The 14,868-nt window shown below is 41.1% G+C and overlaps 2 long non-coding RNA genes across 2 annotated transcripts; both read left to right on the top strand.

Annotated features, from left to right (window-relative positions):
* Positions 1 to 3,249: 3,249 nt before the first annotated feature.
* LOC133958911 (uncharacterized) lies at positions 3,250 to 6,471 on the top strand. Its single transcript, XR_009921741.1, has 3 exons — positions 3,250 to 3,462; positions 3,593 to 3,721; positions 4,935 to 6,471. It is a non-coding gene; the product is annotated as an uncharacterized LOC133958911 (long non-coding RNA).
* A 4,165-nt stretch (positions 6,472 to 10,636) lies between these two features.
* Positions 10,637 to 12,574, top strand: LOC133958912 (uncharacterized). The gene is made up of 2 exons (XR_009921742.1): positions 10,637 to 11,619; positions 12,256 to 12,574. It is a non-coding gene; the product is annotated as an uncharacterized LOC133958912 (long non-coding RNA).
* The last annotated feature ends 2,294 nt before the right edge of the window (positions 12,575 to 14,868 follow it).

Below are 14,868 nucleotides of genomic sequence, written 5' to 3'. Positions count from 1 at the left end.
TCATCCTGCAGCTCACATCATCGTCTGCGCACATCATCCCGCCGAGCACATCATCACCACTGTTGGGCAAGAGTCCCTACAGAACTAACCATGTGGTAGGATCCACACACAATGGGTCGTAAAAGCGTGGCCTTTGAGCCAAGATGAAGCCAGCTAAAGTCTCCCTCTAAGATCCAGCATGGATATTGTATCTTCTGGTGTTAACTTAATCCCTGGGGTCTCCCCAGAAACCCCTGCTCTGCTCCTGGCCGCTCCCACTCTCCTTTGACCTCTGACACTCAATTGGCTAAAAGCCAGCATCATCCCATGACCAGCACCTCAAGGAGGCAGGACCTCTCAGGTAGAACAAAACCACTGAGACATCAATAATCGCTGCCAGTTTTACCCTGCTCTGAAGACATCACGAGGCCCCTTCGGGGCCTCCCAGCTGTTTTAGTTGCTAAAGGGGGTAACCTTAACTTCTAGTTTATCAGCCATTTTTACCCTGCTCTGAAGACATCACGAGGCCCCTTCGGGGCCTCCCAGCTGTTTTAGTTGCTAAAGGGGGTAACCTTTGTTATTTTCTTTCATTTCTTTCATTGTCTTTTATCTCAGTCGACGTTTTTATTTTCAAAAGGACTTTTGCTGTTTTAACTTGAAAAGACCAAACAGGAAATTGCACGCTGAACAATCTCAGACTGTTTCACTTTTCCCACGGACTTTACTTTCTTTTCCCAACAATCTACAAACGGCTTCCACAGCCGTCCCCTGCAGAAGCGCGAGATTCATTCCGCTGAGGAGCACGACCTCCACATCCCTGAAGAAGGACGATGTTCATCCCGTTGAGGAGCAAGACGAATCTGCTCCTATTCGGCCCAGCCGACGCCGCTGCGACAGAGGAACCAGCGCAACAGAGCTTGAGCGGCCACGATTATTCACTGGACTTCCGAAATATCCGCGCGACACGCGCATGCAACACCGTGAAGGTCACAGTAAGAGGCTTTATTGTCTGGGCAGATGTTAATCTAATACGTAGCGTATTGTTTTAATACTTGAATGTATTTGTTTTGTATGAGACTGCAGAGTCTCTAGTGTTTTAGCGGCGATTCGCCACTTCCGGTTTCCGGTTACGGCCTTGTGCCATAGTTTTTAAGCGCCGTGAGCAGCGTCTCCAGCTCATTGTGACCGTTTGAACAACTTTAAAGATACTTTACCGGTCGAACCTCAGCACACAACGCCACTTGGGTGCTGAGTGGTAAAGTAAATGTAACTTGTCTCTGATGGTGCTTTTAGAGAGCTTTGCTCTCTCCTTGTATTCTCTCTCTCTCTCTCTCTCTCTCTCCTTCTAAACCGACCTATACACACATCCGATCTGTATTTAGAATACAGTTCATGTAACATAGTTAAATCTATATTCAGAGAGGCTGGACACATCTGGAAGCCATGCGGCCGAACGCCAAAGCAGAGACAAAGAATTCTCTTTGTCTGAAAATCCCTTTGTGTAATTCATGTGACCACCAGTGTGAGCTCCGGACACATGGTGTCATTAACATAGACTCCATTTTGAAGAACGCAAGTAAAACCACCATTTTGAGTCTATTATTGCCACGCCTCCTCTCTCACTCTCCCCGCATTCTGGCTCTAAATTCATAACGGCTCCGCCATCTTGTTTTGTAGTCAATTCGCCATTTTGAGAGTTTTAGGCCTTGGTTCCACGAATCATGATCGGCCGCCATCTTAGATGTGACGTGACTTCGTCATCGCCACGCCCCCCTTCTTTTTCTCTCTCTCTTTCTCTCTCTCTCTCGCTCTCTCACACACACACACACACAGACACAGAGACACATTGATAGACACAGACAGATACACACACACAGATACACATAGATGAATACATGTGTTTTCTAAATTGTGATAAGCGGCTGCTGTTGTTATCTTTGAAATATGGGAGTTTGTTAAAATGATGAATCATTAAATAACACTAACTGTATTTCACATGCACACACATAGACACACACACACAGAGAGACACTTTGACACAGACACACACGCATACCATGACAGACATACATAGGTAGACCGCCGGTTTTACATGTACTTTCTGAATTGTGATAAGTGCTGCTGCTGTGTTTATCTTTGAAATATCGGAGTTTGTTAAAATGATGAAACATTAAATAACACTAACTTTATTTCCCCTTTTTAATAAATGCTTTTGTAATTAAAGTATCTGTAGTCTGTGATTATTTGTGCATATGTATGTGATTGCAGCTGGATTATGATTGCCTGTGCTCGAACTTAGAAGCCTTCACTGTTAATTAAATAATTATTAATATTAAATATTGAGATTATTGATTTGACATTTATCATTATGAGACTGATATTTAAAGATTGAATTGTTGGTCCCTGTAACCAGGGTGGTGCCCCGCGACAATAAGCAATGATTACAGATTTGTATTATTCTTAATTGATAATTGTATTGTTTTCATTAATTATTTTAACTATTATTAATGGATAACCGTATCATTTCTAATTAAATGTGTTACTGTTCTGAATTAATAGCTTTATCATTTTTGATTATTTTTAATAAATAATTGTTAATTTAATAATCATATTTCATGATTATTAATAATAAGCCAACGTCAATTCTACTCCTACTATTGCACAACACCACACATAATTGTGCAGCGCACATCGTCCTGTGGCACACTTCATCCTGCGGCATACATCATCGTGCAGCGCACTTCATCCTGTGGTGCACATCATTGTGCGGCGCACTTCATCCTGCCGCACACATCATCCTGCAGCGCACATCGTCCTGCAGAGCACATCATCGTGGGCCGCACTTCATCCGGGCCAGATCCTCGTGTGCGGTGCACATCATCCTGCAGCGCACATCAAAGGAGGAGGGTTGGACCTAGAGCTAGAAGTTCCACCCAACATAACAGCCTTTTGATTAAATTTGATATTATAACATTTAACAATACAGGACAAAATCGATTTATGTATGTTGGTCTAGATACAGCATTAAATTCATGAAGTTATTTTGAGAAGTGATGGCTTATTTCAATGGCAAGATAAAAAAAAGAATAAACAGGAGAATACGGAAGCGTATTGCATTAATTTTTATTTTTTATATTTTAGGGCATTTATCTCGCAATATCCGAGATAATTATCCCAGAAAAACAGAATAATTTTTTTGTGAAGTGAATGTAATATGCTTCTGTAGAAGAAAGCTTATTTTAAGTTCTAAACATATTTAAGGTGTTTTTTCTCACTTTCTGTACGTCCTATAGCGAACATTACATTATGCAAATTATGCGATGACGTCATTTAGCGACATCTAGCGACTTTTAGGACAGCCAATAGCTACTTTCCTTACTGAGGAGTTGGCAACACTGCTCTGGGCACGGTGTCATTCTTGAAGACGCTGACGCAGAGGAAACACGGTGTCCGAGTCATTTGATTAACAACTCCCCTTTTCAGGTAGGAAATGACTGTTTGTGTTCTGTGAATATGTTCTTGAGCTGTTTTGTTACAAGATAGGATTTATTTTGATTGTTGAATGTGTGTTTGTGCAGTTAGTTAACACGTGTATGTCGCTCCGCTCTTCCAGTGGCAGACAGGTAGCAGCACGTGGTGCGGTTTGGCCCTGCCGCTCTGCTTCTCCACAGAGACCAATCTGGACCTGGGGCTTCGGCTGGAGGGGCACTGCTGCTCCATCTGGAGGTTGAGTGAGCCTGAGGTGAGCAGACACACACACAGGTGAATGAACAAGAAGAGCACACATATGAAGTATACACACACACACACAGAGAGACACACACACACCCCGATGAATGCCTCAGCGAGTGGGAGGTTATTATCTCCACTCATGGCATGGCATTGTGTGTGCATCCAGGAATCTGACATCTTGTCACTACATGAGAACAGCCTGGTGCTGAGTGTCAGTGAATGAATGACAGAGATGTTTGCTACTGTGTGTGTGTGTGTGTGTTCATCTCTGTTATTTTGTCTCTTTCAATTCAGGACTCCATCTTGTCCCATCAATCTGTTGACTGACAAACTGTTGAATCATATCATTAAAGAATCTACATCCCAGAACAAATGCATTAAAAAATTCCCCAAAAAGACAGTTTGAGGCTGTCCAATGAATAAATCATTCTTTTTTTCAGCTGATTCCAAGCCATAGATAGTTTGCTGTTCTACGCTCCATCTCATAATTTAACACTCCACCCAAATCAGATACACATACTAGTACAACTCACCTCAAACATGCTGTCAGTGGCAGTACATTTAGTTTTCTTTTTCTTTTTAGCACCCTGGCTCTGTGTTTTTTAAAACCTGTTTTATTTCTCCTCAGGCTCCTTGTCTTGTCTACACACATCACATCATTAAATGACAAGGTTAGCTTTGTTGTAGCATGTCAGGAAGATTCCTGCACTTACATTCTCTGAGCAACACTACTCAGGTCTAAGTCAATCTGCCGTCCAGTGTTTAGACTGCAGTAGTTTAATACCTGCTCCTCTTTTTCAATAACTTTAAGGAGAGTCAGTGTGTGTTTGTAAAAATGGTCTTTACATGCAAAATATGAGATCTAATCTAGAAGTCTCTATGCACTTTAAGCCAAAAATTAGGGAGATACTGAATCCAACCAAACAGAAAGGTGAAACATTCTGTACAACAGAACAGATAATGATGATGTGTGGGCTGCGTATTGATGTTTAATATGAATGTTTGTATAAATGTGACCTGTAGTGTAGCGCTTTGAGGGGTCAATAAGACTAGAAAAGCATAATATAAATACACTAAGTTTCTGCTTAATTTGTCATGCTGAGTTTCTTTAAAATTGCTCACAGGTTCATTTGCACTGCTTAACAGTTTTATGCAAAAAAGCTAACCCTGCTCCTGTGTCTCTGTTTTCCTCTTCCCTCTCTTGGCTGGGGGCGGACAGACAGCTTGGATGTGGGTTATGTGGCGGTTTGTAGAGAGCGACTCTCTGTTTCCTTCTCCCTGCCGTATGGACACCAACTCACAGACAGCAAACAAGCCATGGTGATGGTGGCTTGTGCCTGCTAAAGTAAACACAGTAGCAGGCACAGCCACACACTGCTGTTGGCGGTAACATGGCCCTCTGGCCTCTGTTCCACCTCACCAGGCCACATTAGCTCTGTTGGATTGGCTCCTCAAACAACTTAGCGGTCAAATGTCCCCTCCACACCACAGGAACGAAGGATCTGCCTGGTCACTGAGACGGTGTCGGAAAAGTGAAATGCTGGTATCAGCTTAGATCGGGGATGGAGATGCAACTTGTGGCTCAGGGGTGTGTTTGACTGTGACAGCTGTGGAAACATACCCTGTTTGTTTTAATGTCTGTCCATGGGATGTCCTGGGTCCTGTTATCATGATCATTCAGCCTGAAAAGTCAATTCACTATAAATCTAACTTGCAGTTGAATGAGACCTGGCTAAGCCAATTTAAAATGTAAACACCAATTGGCCATTATTATGTCCAAAGATATGAACAGCTTTATTAATTCAACAAAAGTGATGAGCTGGTGTTTGATCAGATTAGAGAATACTTTGGTCAGGCTTCACTAACAGTCGCCTTATTTATCTTTCTACATTTTGTCATACAAACCATCAAGACACATACTTTGGTGGATGAGCTTTGGACGTACTTATAAAAAGGTATTTATTATCTCTTATCGCACAGACGGAACTTCAGACTCTGATGTTGATCAAACCTGCCATCTAAAATCATAAAAACAAATTTTTTGAGCTACATACATTTTCAGGAAAACATCATTGCTGCCATTTCCAGTGTAAAGTTTGTTTTTATTGCAAGTTTTAGGAGGATGGAAGGTATGCTCTTCTTACAATGCTCAGGACCTTGACCGCAGAAACCAATGTTTTCACACTCCCCCTTAAGACAGCAAAAACACTATTATCAGGCTTAAGGAAAAATGTGCTTTCAGTTAAATGTTGACAAAGTGAATGTTGTCAAAATCTTTCTAAGGTTATCCCTGACTGACACACTCCCACATTTGCTTAAGCTACACTTGGTCTTTGAGTTATATGAAGACAAAAAACCTCAATCATATTTGAGTTAGCCAATGCTTGGACATGTGCATCATGCAGCATTCTCCTCCTCAGAATTACTTCCCTCTGGCAGAAGACTGCAGGCCATCAGGAACAAAACCTTATGCCACAATAAAAAAAATTCTCCCGATAGCACTGGGGGTCATCAGTTAGGCTCATGACCACATCATTGTACTGCATAAATGTCTTGTGACTGTGAAATCTGAACTTTTATAAAGAATAACAGTCGTACTGTGCAAACGTTCAAATAAGTACATATATAACATCCATATTGCACATATCTGCTTCTAGTGTTTATAATAAATATATACTTTCCCCTATGTGTATATTTATGCTTATGTTTACCACAGCAAAATCCTTGTATGTACACACCTACTTGGCAATAAACCTTGATTCAGACTCTGATTCTCCTCTTCCAGCCTGTCACTATTTTGAAAATCTACATTCCTTTTAAAACACATTGTATTACATTACATTACATTTCATTTAGCTGACGCTTTTATCCAAAGCAACTTACAATAAGTGCATTTAACCATGAGGGTACAAACCCAAAACAACAAGAATCAAGAAAGTACAATTTGTTAAAAATAGCCAAACTACAAAGTGCTATAAGTAAGTGCCATTTAAGTGCTACTAAATTGTTAGTTCAAACTTTTATTCAAGGTGTAGTCAGAAGAGGTATGTTTTTAGTTTGCAGTGGAAGATGTGTGAACTTTCTGCTGTCCTGATGTCCATGGGGAGCCACGGGGGATGCAGAAATAGATGCAGAAAAAGAGGAGAGAGGAGACTGATAATCCGGGTGTTTTCCTGCATTTCCTTTCTGATGCTTGCATAGTGGCTCTGTCGGCACACAGCGAGTCAGACAACCAAGGAGCTGGGGAGAACTTTTGGACCAGTCGTGACGTGGCCGAGTTATGATGCATGAGTGAGAAAGAGTCGGTGGAAGGGAGGGCTACGGTGGCCCTGAGAGCTCAACGCACAGCAACTTAAGAAAACACATGCAAGTTGACAAAACACAAGCAAAGTAAGAAAACATCTTCATCAATTTCACAACACAACACAACCCATTACAGAAATGCGCAGCAAATACACAAACGCGCAGCAAACAGAGAAACTCGCTGCAACGGAAGTGTTTCCAGAGGTCAGCTAAAAGGGATGGACACTGCTGCCACAGGAGACACAAAAACGCCCAATACACCATACAAATTTGGTTCCACAAAGGGGTTGGCAACCCACGGCTCTGGAGCCGAACGTGGCTCTTCAGCCCCTCTGCAGTGGCTTCCTGTACAGTGTTGTGCATATGTTTCGTAAACACTGAACTTAACGAATCAGTTTTCAGATTATTAACGTGAACCCAACGATAAACGTGAGTGAACGTCATGTTAATTTTTTAAATCATCATCCGGCCATAATGAAATACCAGGAGGGGGCGAATGTGTGTGTGTGTGGGTGGGTGTGTGTGTGTGTGTAGCGGGCGGACCGGCCCCGGGTCCCGGCGCTCCGACCCCGCCCATTTGCTGGGATAGTCCCACAGTGAGATCTGAGCACGGAAGATGGTCCAATCTAGAGAAATGCGGTATTCTCAGGTTAAACTGAATAATTAGCGCTAACAAGCAAGCCCCTGTTTGTCAGGCAATGTATTGTCCGTAGTGTATAGGGGAAGGAAACCTTTATCATCAGAAGAGACATTTTGTCCCCTCTTCTGAGCAAGTGGGTGGGGTCAAGGACCCGGGGCCGGTCTGCTCGCTACACACACACACACACACACACACACACACACACTCGCCCGCTCCTGGTATTTCATGATGGCCTGATACGATGATGATTTAAAAAATTAACCTGACGTTCACTCACGTTCATCGTTACATTTATGTTAATAATCTGAAAACTGATTCGTTAAGTTCAGCGTTCGTGAAACATATGCACAACACTGTACAGTACAGCCACTGCAGAGGTGCTGAAGAGTCTTACTCGGCTCCAGAGCTGCGGGTGGCCGACCCATGTGTGGAACCAAATTTGTATGATGTATTGGACATTTTTGTGTCTCCTGTGGCAGCAGTGTCCATCACTTTTAGCTGTCCTCTGGAAACACTTCTGTTGTGGTTTCTCCTCTATTTGCAGCGCGTTTGTCTATTTGCAGCGCGTTTGTCTATTTGCTGCGCATTTCTGTAATGTGTTGTGTTGTGTTTTGAAATGATGAAGATGTTTTCTTACTTTGCTTGTGTTTTGTCAACTTGCATATGTCTTAAGTTGCTGTTCGTTAAGCCACCTTAGAGGGCTGATAAAACAGAGGAGGCTAGAGAGGAGGGAGAGAGGGAATGAATGTTGCGACGGACAGGTACAGGGTCTGTTGATGTGGTAGGATTGTCAGTTTGAGATAGTTGGAGAGAGTAAGAGACATGAAGTGGGGTTACAGTGAGGTTAGAAGTTGAGCAGTTTCTGCTGAAAATATAGTCAATGTGATTACCGGCTTTGTGAGTAGGAGGGGAAGGACTGAGTGAGAGAGTCAGTAAAAGTAATAGGTCAGATGACTTCTGTCCCAGAATGATAAATGCAGGGCCATTTTTTGGGAATTTTAATAGGAGGACGTCTAATTCCTCCATAAATCTCCCAAAAAACCTGGTGGACTGTAGAGAACAACAATAGTTAATTTTACCGGATGAGTAACTGTCACAGCATGAAATTCAAAGACAGTTGGGGAAAAAGCAGAAGCAGGTAGAGAGTAAAAACTCCATTTGGGGGACACAAGTAAACCTGTACCACCTTTACCAGTGGTTCTGGGTGTTCAAATCTTGTTTGTGGTTCCCGGTACACTATTTTACAGGGGCACCTTCGCTGCATTGTGGACTTGGCTCCACCTAATACGAATGTGAATACTTTTCAGAAACACAAACAAGCGAGAGTGCTTTTTTAAATGGCAGGATGATAGTCAGTACTGCCACTGATCCAGTGCTGACACACCACTATGGAGATTTTGTCTGTGCTACGTTGAGCGACGGTCAGTCAGTCATCTCTATGCCCCCTGACCTTCGATGTCACAGACTACACGCTTCCTAGCTCCCTAAGTTATACGTAGCATTTTTTCAACTATTATTGGATGATTGTAGCAGAAGGGTGTAGCTTCCTTTTCACATCATTTTTGATCTATCCTTTTCATTTGGCCATGTTTAGAACTGGTATCAACACATATCTAAGGGGACCTGCAACCGGGGAGAAAAAAATCAATACGGGGAGTTTGTCTCGGGTGACCCACTCAGCTGACGTCTTCTGATCCACTACTGGATGATATTTATTTTTTTTTACTGTTTAAAAATATATATATATTATTTAATTTACATGTACATGACAATATTTTTTTTTTTTTTTAAAGATGGCTTCTGTCATTTTAGGTAGATCTCGTCCCCCTGATGAATGTTCATGTTTCTGATTAGAAAGGTTTAACAACTTATATGATGCACTGAAATAAGGGGAGAAATCACAGCTGAGTCTTAATCACTGGTTGAGGGCTTATACTGGTGGGACCTCAATACCACGGCTCCACTCCACAATCACTAGTGTATAGAGTCTGGCTCCAAATGAGGTCACCATGGCAATATGGCAGCAAGTGTATCCAGGGTAATTTGACTTCATCTTTGAATAGAGGGTGGAAGTGGAAATGTATTGTCCCTCCTTAGATACGGTCACTGATCAACTTTATATGGAGTCCATAAGTCTGACTTGCTAAAAACAACATCATTAAGTCTTTGTGATGAACAGAACACAGTTTTATTGGCATTTACAGCGGGTAAGTGAGCCCCCCCCCCCCCCCCCCCCCATCAACCACTTGTTCTTCATCAGTAAAGATAAAGTATAAGTAATAAGTAATGAAAAGTCAGAGTATACTTTTAAATACCACAGACATTGACATAATATCTTTATAAAAATATATATATTTATCAGAAAGCCTTGTCAAACCTTAGCGCTAACATTCTGAATATACAACATAATGTGGATGCCTGGAATTTGTTTTACATGGTTATGGAATAAACAAAACAAAAGAGAGCTAAAGGATCAATACACTTTAACAGAATCAATACGCACCAATAAAATTAAGGATCGGATCTCTGGATTTGTGGTTGAATTTTGGAGATTGGGATCAAAGATCAAAGCTACTGAGCCTAATTGTTCCTTTTGACCCCCAGGAATCCTTCAATGTTAAAACAGTGAGTCATGAGAACCCTCTGGGGTCCTTCACGTCTTCATGCAGCTGCAGTAACAATGGCATTGTAACAGTGGCATTTTCTCTTGGCTTGGCCTCTTCCTCCAGCTCTGTTGGCACAGTGATGGCTGTGGTAATGGACCCTCTCTGGCTCCTAACCTCTCTCATATTAGTTGGGAAAACACAGGCAGCCTTTTGGCTGCCATCCTCCACAGTCTCCTAACAAGCTACAGCATGCCCCCCCCCCCCCCCCCGGCTGCGAGCCACAAAGCACTGGACCCACAAATGTCTACAGCGGACACTGCCATGTCTTTATACATTCTTTGAAAGATTGCATTTCTCTCTCTTGGTTTGAGAAGTCACATGTTTATGCAGTGGTTTGCCCACCATGCCTGTAACAATACCACACCCAACTTCCTGTCACCCCCTTCATGTTGTCGTCTTGCGCTGCTCTCTGTCCTCATCTTTATTTCCTGGCCTCTGGCCAATACTGAGTGTCATTTTTCTGCTATTATAAGCCCCCATAGCCCCAACCAGCTAAAACCCTGTCCTCACTCTATCTCTTTACTGCACCTCTTCGCCCCCAGATGCATTCTGGTCATTTTCTGTGTGGTTTGTTTTTGGCATCAGTTCAGTGAGCTGTCATTGCCATTTAATGGCTGGGTGCTCCCTGGCTCACCAGTGTTGTTTCTCCTATTGCCAGAATCTCTGACCCTGGCTGCACACTTCTAATTATAATTGATGCCTTAATGGCTGCAGTGCTTGACATGTTGCAGTTTTACATACATAAAAATATAACAACAATTTCTAAATTGGGGCAAATATACAAGAAGTCGAGAAGCACATATATTGTGTGTTTTTATGCTGAATTATATTACATGTCATTTAGCTGACGCTTTTGTCCAAAGCAACTTACATTTTTTAAGAACACTCAGCATTTATGAGGGGCCATTTGTAGGGGTTCAGTAAGGACACTTAGGCATGCAGATGGGAAAGAGTGGGATTCGAAACCAGCAACCTTCTTGTTGCAGAACACCCGCTCTATCGCTAGGCCACGCTCTCACACTTTAGAATGTATACCGTTTTAAACACAGAAGAACAGCATTCATGTGTATGTATCCCTCGTGAAATTAAGGCTACTAACCTCAGGTGTAGTAAAACTCCCCACCAAAAGGGGGCACACTATGCGTTTTGTTCAATGTACTCCCCACCAATAAGAAACCCTTTTTTTCTCCTGAGATTTTCTCATTATACCAGTAGAGAGAGAAGCTTCCGGATAAGACGTACAACTTGAGAGTGATATACAAAGTGATTACATACAGTAATCTAATACTGGAAACTCCGGTGAGTCAGCACAGTAAGCTAATGCTACTAGCATCATGCTAGCAAACTGGGGAAAGAACTATTATGGCTGTTAAGTTGCTATTTGAAAGATTACCTGTTTAAAACCAATCGGAGTAATAATATAGTGATTATTAATGTTTCCAATGAACTTTAGCAGCCTGTTAAAATAGTTAACACCATGTTTTAATGTTATAGAAATGAAAATGTAAATGTTAACCCTTGACTGACTGGCACGACTATGCAGCATTGTGATTTAGAATGTGATAGGATATGTGGCACTAAGTGTTTACAGTTCAGCCACGCAGCCTATGTTAGTAGTGAATAATCAATGTATATATTAAATGAAATTCAAATTACACTGTATATTTATTTTAATGTTTAAGTTAAGTATAAGTTAAATGATATAGTAATGATGTTATCATATAACATATTACTGAAAAAGATGTGTAAAGCAGATTAGCCCTTTGCTTAGTGATGTGAAATTAATTTATTGTTTTGATTTGTATATTACTTTTTAATTAAACACATTGAAAATAGAACCAGGTAATGGTTACATGTATAGAAAATAAGTAAATGAGATCTTATGTTAGAAATATAAATAGAAAACAGACACTGATTATTCTGCACTCTGTGTAGATTTGTTTTTTATGAACACCAGATGAATCCAAATGCTGAGATGGTGAGCTAACCCAGATCTTGGATGCAGTGTGGCCAACTGAATGATCCAGATCCAACCTGATCGTATATCGAGAGACATAAAGGCCCGGACCAGAACGGAATCGTTGAATCTGCAAGCACACTATCCTGTGAACTGTATATATACACACACACACTGAAAGGACGTTTATTTTAGAAGAATCATATATTATATTCATTTTTTAACGTTATACTGTTTTATATTGTGATTGTTCTTTGACTGAATCTGAATAAATAAACTGTTCATTAGTTCAACTTGTTCTTTGACATAAGCCTACCTCTCTTAAAAATCTAGGTAGATATTTAGTGTTTTTTTTTCCAATACTAGCCCAGACAAGTGCTACATGTACAAGCACATTGTCCAATGATCCATTAGTGAATATATACAGACCCTTGTTGGTCTCGATTTAAACAAATTAGATTAAAAAAAATCAGCTAAGATCATTGTAAGAACCAGGATGCATTGGTAGATCAGTACTAAAATAAGTTCATATTGATGTAGGCACCAGATTTTACTGTGATAATCTTGCAATACTTTCACGCACAGTTCTAGTTTGGTAAAGTTTGACTTTTCAGAGGAGGTAAAAACGAGAATGGCAAATCTATGTAGCAAATTTACTGGCAAAATGTATTCCCTGAAAAATACGGTGTGGTTTACCTAAACAAAAAGGCTTTCAGCAAACTAATGTGATAAAAGAAAATCATGTGAATTTTGGTAAATTCTTACCACCATGATTGTGCTGAGGATTTTCTCACAGGTGTCTTGATGTGTTTTCAATCCACAACAGCAAGTGGCACTATGGAGTGACTGGCATTTGCTGTTTAATCTCACATTATATTCTTGAGAGGGTGTGGGAAGAGAATTTTTAATATAGGGAGTGACTCCACTCTCACAACTTGTGTAGGAGGTCCTGATGAGGTAATCGCAGAAAAAAATGGGGGCCAATGAAGCTGTAGCTGGCCTACTCCTTCTGATATACAGTTTACAGATATAGTTCAAATATGAACAGTTGATTAGAGAAATCGCTGTCTGCTTTAATCCAGGGTTGTTCCTGCATAAAAAGAACAAAGCCTCTCATGGGTTTCAATTACGAAATATGAAACAGTGAAATAACTTCAGGGCATGTTGTCCTCAAAAGCAAAATAAAGTCTGTCAGAGAAGAAGAGCCAATGATTTCAAATAGCAGAGTAAGGTCAATCTCTGTTTAATTTACACACCTATAGGAATATGGAAAATCTATGCTGTGTATAATCACTTTCTCAGGTCCGACATCGTGCCCCCAAAGCTGCCCATTGATCACAGCAGCTTCCTCTAAAAATACAGACATCAACACGTCCAATAGGACCAGCAGGAGGATGGCGAGAGATGGCCGGCCAGATTAACACTGGGAGACTGATGAATGTTCTTCTATCGCTGATACGTTTTCTCAATTAATTTCATCTATTACCTGTGACAGCTACGTCAGCGGAGGGAGAGACAGAATCACTACACAGTGGGAGTATCAGATTACATCTAATTATCTACAGGCGGCTGTTTGATTTATGGATGTTGGTTAATGAGAGATTTGATGTGTTACAGACACTAATTGCCAAATCTACATAAACAATAAAGTGATCAGGGGACTATGATGCGATGATAATGATTTTTCTGTAGTCATATAAATTACAGGCCAATATCTGTATCACAAGATTAGAATCATAGCTGAGATAAATGGATATTTCTGACTTGACCGAAATTGTGTCCTAATTTATCCTTGTGTCTGGGGGTGTGAGACCAGGTTAATTTCATATCCATGTTTTTGTTTTCCATTTACTGGACTCCACATGGCCTGAAGATAGATGGAGGAAACACTGTAGCCATTATTATCAGATGCAGGTGTCACACTCACATCTCTCTCCATACATGTTACCCTGTATCTTGGTCCCTGTGCCTCTGTCTCAGCAGTCTGGAGGGCAGGGAGGACAGCTGGCATCCATGACACTGTAGTGTTTATGATGCTGTCTGATGTGGACTATTCATCATTCAGATGAAACCCAGAGAGCTCCCCTCTGTACGCCAACACCCCCTGCTTCTCTGTTCTGTTTCTCTGTGCTAACTTAGATTGATAGATTTAGTCGATAGCCTAATGGCCTTTTATGAAAAATTGTATCTGCTGCAGTCAACGTTATTGACTTCCAACATGATAAATATGGTGGAATTTTCTTGATTATTCAGTACTTACTGTCAAATTAGACCACAGCAGTAACCTGGAAATTCTATATTTGGGAATGAAGTCGAATGAAGTTGGTTCAAGGCTTCACAGATGACAAAAATCCTTCTATATAGAGCTCTACTCTGCATTATTTGTGTATTAATGATGGATAAAATGACTATTTGCGGTGTAGAAAAGGTTACATTTTGAGAAACAAGCTTCTGACCTCGTCAAACTGGTTTCAGCAGCAGCAGCAGAAGTTTTCAGTGAGGAACCTCTGCACTGCACACTAACAGGACAACCAGCACCAAGCAGGAGACAGAAAATGTGAACGTAGTGGAGCATTTATCAGCTAAATAGC

This window comes from Platichthys flesus, chromosome 8 (assembly GCF_949316205.1).
Source record: "Platichthys flesus chromosome 8, fPlaFle2.1, whole genome shotgun sequence".
Lineage (NCBI taxonomy): Eukaryota > Metazoa > Chordata > Actinopteri > Pleuronectiformes > Pleuronectidae > Platichthys > Platichthys flesus.
The sequence above is the reverse complement of the archived record's forward strand: the minus strand, read 5'-3'. Positions and strand labels throughout refer to the sequence as shown.